Source organism: Poecilia reticulata, linkage group LG19, assembly GCF_000633615.1.
Source record: "Poecilia reticulata strain Guanapo linkage group LG19, Guppy_female_1.0+MT, whole genome shotgun sequence".
In the NCBI taxonomy this organism is placed as follows: Eukaryota; Metazoa; Chordata; class Actinopteri; order Cyprinodontiformes; family Poeciliidae; genus Poecilia; species Poecilia reticulata.
Window position 1 is genome coordinate 1,856,800 of NC_024349.1, and position 7,359 is coordinate 1,864,158.

At 44.4% G+C, this 7,359-nt stretch overlaps 1 protein-coding gene across 3 annotated transcripts in view; it reads left to right on the plus strand.

The window, feature by feature from the left end:
* The first annotated feature begins 5,244 nt into the window (after nucleotides 1-5,244).
* Nucleotides 5,245-7,359, plus strand: part of prr35 (proline rich 35) — a 13,764-nt gene continuing 11,649 nt past the window's right edge. Inside the window, exons 1-4 of one of the 3 annotated variants that reach the window (XM_008436374.2) lie at nucleotides 5,245-5,282; nucleotides 5,374-5,688; nucleotides 5,795-5,919; nucleotides 6,600-7,204. The gene's annotated coding sequence lies outside the window, so the exon portion shown is untranslated. The remainder of the gene's footprint in view (nucleotides 5,283-5,373; nucleotides 5,689-5,794; nucleotides 5,920-6,599; nucleotides 7,205-7,359) is intronic. The other 2 variants (XM_008436375.2, XM_008436376.2) reach the window with 2 other exon arrangements.

Consider the following 7,359-nt stretch of genomic DNA (forward strand, 5'->3'; position numbering starts at 1 on the left):
TGTGTGTGTGTGTGTGTGTGTGTGTGTGTGTGTGTGTGTGTGTGTGTGTGTGTGTGTGTGTGTGTGTGTGTGTGTGTGTGTGTGTCTGTGTTTAGTGCCACTCAACCCGCTCCTCTTAAAGATCAGCGATTTGGTCAATTGGCTTGGCAAGTCTGAATTGAGGGAAGGTCAATGATGGCTCAATGGAGCAGACAGGCTGTCATGTCGCTAACCGTGTGTCCATGTGTTTCTACTGACAAAATCAATGACAGCAAAATCTATAGAGTAGTGATCTCTGTGTCAAAATGTCCACAGGAGACTGTGGAGGTGGATTTCCATTCAGGCTCAGTCTGCAGCTACATGCTCCCATGGGCTGCAAGCACGGCTAAAGTTAGCTATGCTAACGCCTACAGCACTAATCAGAAGTATTTATCAGAAGCTAATGCTAAAGTGCTAAATTCATTAATGCTCACCTTCTATTGCAGCAACATATATTGGGTTACATGTGTTACTGCCAGCAGTGAACGCTGCTAGCTAAAATGTTAGCTGTGCTAAACCTAAAGCATCAATGATAAAAGTGACAAACTGAGAAGTTTATTTTTGCAAACTCAATTTGTTTTGTTGAAAATATTGTCAAACTGACATGATTGTACTTGTTCAGATTATTATTAACTTAAATCACCAAAAAAATATATAAAAACCAGATTTATTAAACAAGTGATTATAAAGTTATGATTTGAAATAAAGCGATAACAAAAAGCCATAAATGAAAGCGAATGTGAATAGATGTGTCTCCGTCTTTTTGAAACATGCAAACTCTCAGCTGCCCTCAGGTCTTCAGGACGGCTCAGGGCTGTGAAAGGAGGAAAGCGCCTCAACACTTACATGGATATTTTTGCAAAACAGTGATATTTTTATCACATTTGAACCTCTGGGCTTCATGGAAAAAGAGTTTTGGATAACAAAAGCTCAACTGCTGGTGTTTCTGTGAGAACTGCACATTTTATCCTCATTTTGTCCTGAAGAAACTTCACATATGATCTCAGGAAGTTAATGAATGAGAGGAACGAGTGACATAAAAAACACACAAGATGCAATTGTTGCACATTATTTAAAATCTTTAGCCTAGCACGACGTTAGCCATATATCAAGTGTACTAATTTTGTGTTTTTGCAGTGTAGTTTTAATCTAACGTTAGATTTCACTTTATTACAAAACTCTGCCAAAAATACTCATCAGATTGAAATTTGCTTGAAAAAACTCTGAAATTAATAATCTCAGTAATTTTATTCTAACAGATTTAAAAGCTCAAAAAAGTAAATTTTACATTATAAAAGCTAGTTTTAAGCCAATAATTCAGATTATTTAACTTGTAACAAGCCAATTTTCCTGAGTTATAAGTGAAATAATCAGCCAGTGGAACTAGAACTGGGTTGCTAGGTAACGGCTGGGCTTGGCTGGGGTTGCTAGGTAACGGCTGGGCTTGGCTGGGGTTGCTAGGTAACGGCTGGGCTAGACTGGGGTTGCTAGGTAACGGCTGGGCTAGAATGGGGTTGCTAGGTAACGGCTGGGCTAGAATGGGGTTGCTAGGTAATGGCTGGGCTAGACTGGGGTTGCTAGGTAACGGCTGGGCTAGAATGGGGTTGCTAGGTAACGGCTGGGCTAGAATGGGGTTGCTAGGTAACGGCGCCAACGGAACTAGAAGTTTATAAGAAATAACAAGGAAAAAACTTTGAATTTTTTAAAATTCATCTCAGAAATGTTAATAAAAACATGATTTATTGTTCAAAAAAGTCAATTTTAAGTTAATAATTCAGATTATTTAAGCATTCCAACAAAAACAATGAATTTTGATGAAATAAAATCCCCAAATTACAAACAACACAGGAGGAATCGGACTGAACCCGGTCAGGTTTTCACTTCAGAGTCCGGTCCAGCCCACAGGAGCGAGCCGATGTTCTGGGCTGGACCTGGCAGCTGATGACTGACCTTTGTGAGGAAGTCGGGTCCGCCAACTGGCCGCCGCTGGATGCCAGGTCAGTGAGTACCGGGCCCTGAGGGGGCCCGAAACGGAGCGAGCCGACGCCCGGCCTTCGGCACATCTGTCCACGTCCGGACTCTTTCTCCTGCCCAGAGGGGGAACCGACCGGCTCTGCAGAACCCGAACACCTCCCAACACCTCCCAACCCGAACGCCCATCTGTCACACACTGAACTGGATCCGCAGAGTTTCATTTACTGATTGTTACTAAAAATGGTTCTGATGTCAGAACCTGAACCTTCAACACCAAACCTGGTGGTTGTGGATAAAATCACCAACGTTTGGAAAAACAAATCGGAAATAATTACTGGTAAACATTTGGTGATTGTTTGTGAGATTTTATCAAATTTTCATGAAAAAATCTCCTACATCTGTTCTCATCTACACTGTAAAAACAACATTTTACCAAGTATTTTGTCTAGTTTAGTACAGAGAACAATATAGCAGCTTGTTTTATGTCAATAATCATTAATATTGACAGTTTTAGTTCCACTGGCAGATTATTTCACTTATTGTAATTAAAAGTAATAATTTTATCAAATTTAAAGAATTATCGACTGAAACAAGCTCCTACCGCTGAAAGGTCAGTTTTCTGTTGGTGAACTAAGACCTGGATGCTGGATCTGTGGAACGCGTCCAGGTCCGGCCTCTCCGGGTCCGGCCTCTCCAGGTCCGGCCTCTCCGGGTCCGGCCTCTCCAGGCCCGGCCTCTCCGGCCTCTCCGGGTCCGGCCTCTCCAGGCCCGGCCTCTCCGGCCTCGGGCCCGGCCTCTCCGGGTCCGGCCTCTCCGGGTCCGGCCTCTCCGGGTCCGGCCTCTCCAGGTCCGGCCCGGTTCTTAAAGCAACAGGTGTCTGAAACTCACCTGGACCAGCAGGTGGAAATCAAACCCGACAGATGACAGGTGACCCAGAGGAGGTTCTCCCGTCTGTTTGGACTGAAACATAAAAACGTTTCAGTGCAGCGTGGGAACACACACAGGAATAAACTCATTATTTTCCTTTCTCTTTGTTTCTTTCTCTCCTTCTTCTGTTTTTAACGGTGAGCATCCCGACCTCCCGACCTCCTGACCCGTCCAAAGGAGACGACATTCCCACCCTGTGACGTTCTGACCTGCAGGTCAAACCCTGAGACATTTTCGCTCCTTTTCTCTCCTGAATGCATGGAAACCAGGAAACCTCAGATCTCGCTGATGGTTCATCCAGAGCCGGTTGAGTCTGCAGGAAGTGGAGTGAGAGTTCGGGAATGAAAGCAGTGAAACAAGACTTCCCTGCAGCCATGGCTTCCTGACTTGTTTATTTCCTGGACGGGGGTTCGGGGGAACATATGGTTCGCTAAAACACGGACTTGTAGTTGGGAGGCCGAGGCGCCTGAGGGAGGAGCTGACGGGCTTCGGTTCCTGTCTCCCTCCATTCCTGCCGCTTGGCCGGCCGCGGCCGAGCAGAGGACAGCCTGCATCTCTTCCTTCTTTCTATTCTTTCCTCCTTCATTCTTTCCTTCCTTTTTTCTTTTCCTTTCCCTTTCCACGCTCTCCGAATCCCTTTCTCGTCTCTGCGCCTGCCCAAACCTTAACTATGTGTCCAAAAATATCTTTAAGAAAGAGTAAATATCCAGGAAAAGAAATTAGATCGAGATCAGAAATGTTCTTGATAAAAAACTGAACATTTTCTAGATAAAACTCTGATTAATCCCCAGAAATCTTCTACTTTTGAGAAGTTTCAAAAGTCAAAACTTGTCCAGTTTTGACATTTTTAAGATTGATCTCAAAATTTGAGTTTTTCTTGCACATTTTTGATTTTTCAAATTGAGAAATTTTCATGTTTTCTTTAGAAAATGTCACTAACCTCAAAATATTCCTTTCGTAGTAATTTACTCTCGTATTTTACTACCTACAATTGCCCTGACACCCTTTTGTACTTTCCAAACCTCATTAAAATTCAAGGAGGGTTTTCAAGGATTTCCAGGACCCATAAGGAACCCTCAGAGATTGTTTCCAGGTTAGCAGGATTCAACCTGAGGACGGATTTCAGGATTAAATCAGGAGTTTTGCTTGTGGACGATGTCAGCGACCTGCCAGCTAACGCAGCTATCACACACAGATCACTGCGCTGACACACACACACACACACACACACACACACACACACACACACACACACACACACACACACACACACACACACACACACACCCCGGAGCGCTGCGTGTTTACGCCACCCACTCAGGGCGCTAATAGACACACACTTGCTCTTGCACACCACGCATTGATAAACAAGCATATGCACACGTTCACATCCGCTCCCCGCGGGTCGCCGGTTCGCACGCGCTCCAACACTTTGAGGGTTTACGCATCGCGCGCGCCGCCCCGAAGGTCAGCGGCGTGACAGACAGCCGCGCTGATGCGCTCTGACAGAATCGGCTGCTTGCTTTCATTTCCACTTGCTTTTCCCCCCATCAGGTGACACCCCACAGGTGCCTGGGCGGGAGAGAGCCGGCGTCCCGCGGGCGGGGGGCGCCGGCCGGAGGATGGAGACGATGGAGACAAAGACGGCCGGACGGCGGCCGGACGGCGGCCGCGCCAGCTGCTTCCCGCCGACTTACGGCTGGACTCTTCTAGAGTCGCCACAGCTAAAAACATGATAAATATCAGGTCTGCAAAAACATGAAGTCATAACTAAACATACATACACAGTTCTTCAAGCACTTGTTTCTTTAAAATCTTCATCATTACGGCTTCAGACAAGCAAAAACATTTCATTTTACCAAATGTTTTTGTTTGATTTATAATGCAAGTGTCTCGGCGCGCAAGAAATACGACAAAAACAGATTAAAGGTAACTTTTCAGCTCAAGTCAGTATAAAGTCACACAGGCAGATTATTTCACGTTTCACACGTGGGCATTGTTCTTATAAGTGACGAAATTTGAGAATAAAAATAGAATTTGATCAATATGAAGGAATTATCGACTTAAAATAAGTTAAATCTTGTTGAAAAGTTACTTGAAACGTAAGTTTTGTCTTATTTCAAATGTTGGCACTAAAAAAACTAAACGATGGAAACACTGTAAAGTCTTCAGAAACAGATTTTGTGGTTTTTTTCCCCCCATTTTATACGTGAAATAATCCAGCAGTGGAACTAGAACTGGTTGCTAGGCGACGGGCTGGGCGTGGCTGGGTTGCTAGGTAACGGCTCAGTGGAACTTTTTTATTAATATTACGGGATTTTTTGACTTAAAACAAGCTCCAATATCTTGCTTGAAAGTTTCTTGTAAGTTAGTTTTGTCTCATTTCAGATGTAATCAGGCGTTTACACTATAAACTGGACCAAAAATAATTGGTAAGATTTGGTGTTTTTGCAGTGTACCGATGGCAACGAGCCGTTCTCTCCGACAGACGCTGAGGTTGCAGAGAAGGGCACACGAACCTGCAGAGAAAACCCCAAACGCTCATGACTGAACTTTGACTTTTAACAAGACATCAACGCACCGATACACCCTGACGACGGTTTTCAACCTGGAGCGCGGCCAGCGCCCGTCCGCCCCTCATCACAATAATTGTGTGCATTTCATTAAATGTGAAGCTGAAATGTCTCATGGTGGCTCCCAGCACTCTGCAGCGACGCAGGTCGCCTCTGAAAAGGACACTCATCCGTCATCATCCTTTCAATACTTTAAGTATGTTAATCATTAGCACGGCTAACTGAAAAGTCACTGGCGCTAACCCTAAAGCGCTAACCGTGAACATTTGTTCTGCTAACGCTAAATATCTATACCAACATAGTTTCCAGCAGAAATCACACGATCTGCAACGTGAAGGCACCACCGGCGGAAACCACAAAGAAGACGACAACAGGAAGTGGTGGGAGGATGATGGCGCTGAATGTTTCTCATCACATAAACATTCAGGTGAGATTTTAATTTCGCTTCTTATTCAATGGAAACAACCGAGTTTCTTTGACATTAGCAGAATATTGAGAAAGTTTGTAATGGAGACACAGCTAATAAAACACAGAGACACAGTTGTAATAAAATGATTATTACAACTGGAGTTGGACTTTAAATACGCCACAGCTTTAGCAGCAGCTGATGTTTTATTTTTCCCTGCGAAAAGATGATTTATGTGTAGTTTTTCTTATTGGGGTGATATCAACCCGATGTTCGCTCATTAGCTCAGAAAGTTTAGTTTCTGCTTTAATTATCATCGTTTTATTCCAACAATGATTTAAGCCCCAGCATGTCACCAAAGGCTGGAGGTTTTTCTGTGACTGCAGTGTGTTTTCTGTTGGAGGTTTTCTTCTTTGAAACGAGGGGAAATCAGGGGGGAGGCGGTGAATAATTGATAGTGGCTGAGAGCGATATGAGTTTAGTTAATGTGCCCAGCAGCGCAGGCTAGCAGAGGAGCTGTTAGCCATTCCACCCCAGGCCTTAAAGCTCAGGCGCTGGAAAAAGCCCGACTTTCACTCATTCATCTCTCCATCTTTACGCCCACAAACGACGCAAGTCCGATTTGTGGAGCAGCGAGTTGTGAATGTTCCTCCTCATTTGCATGGTTCTGGCTGCGTGTGCGTTTGGCGGCATCGGCACAGCTGGATGTGGCTGGTAGCGGTGAGGTCGGCGCCCTCGGGTTCCTTTCTCTGAGTGGTAATAGAGTGCTGCTGTCAGACTCCCCAGATGCCGCCCCATAAGGACGCTGCGCTCAGCCTCATCATCACTCTGATTCAACCTCTGAAGGTAAACAGGGCAGCTCACAAGAAGCGGAGCGCAAACGCTAACCAAAAGAATAAATGGTTCCTTAACTGGTGCCAATCCTAATAATTACTATAAATAAATGTAATAAAAAGTTTGTTGTGATTTCTTTCTTTCTTTTCTTTTAAAAAGGGGGCCTAAAGTTCACATTTCACACATTTTTATGCTTCTATTTGGGCCTCAACTGCTTCTAATAAACACAAAAACCCAAGTTAGCAACGTCTGAAATGTACGCGTGATGTGTAAAAGAAAAAGGGACGCAGGGCTTTGCTGCTAACTGATAGCACAACGACAACTAGATAACGATGTCGGGAAAAAGAGAGAGGGAAGCAGCTCAGTTATGCTAGCTTGACTATGACAAAATGACATGTAGATGTGATGTGGAATTGGTTGCGTTTCGGTTTTTAAAAAGGCGACCTAAACACCAACTCTGACAGATGATCAGGTGAGCAGGTGTTTAAATTAGCTAATCAACCACTGCTGTGTTAGCTTAGCTAATAGCAGGGTAGCTAATCAACCACCGCTGTGTTAGCTTAGCTAATAGCAGGGTAGCTAATCAACCACCGCTGTGTTAGCTTAGCGAATAGCAGCGTAGGTAAT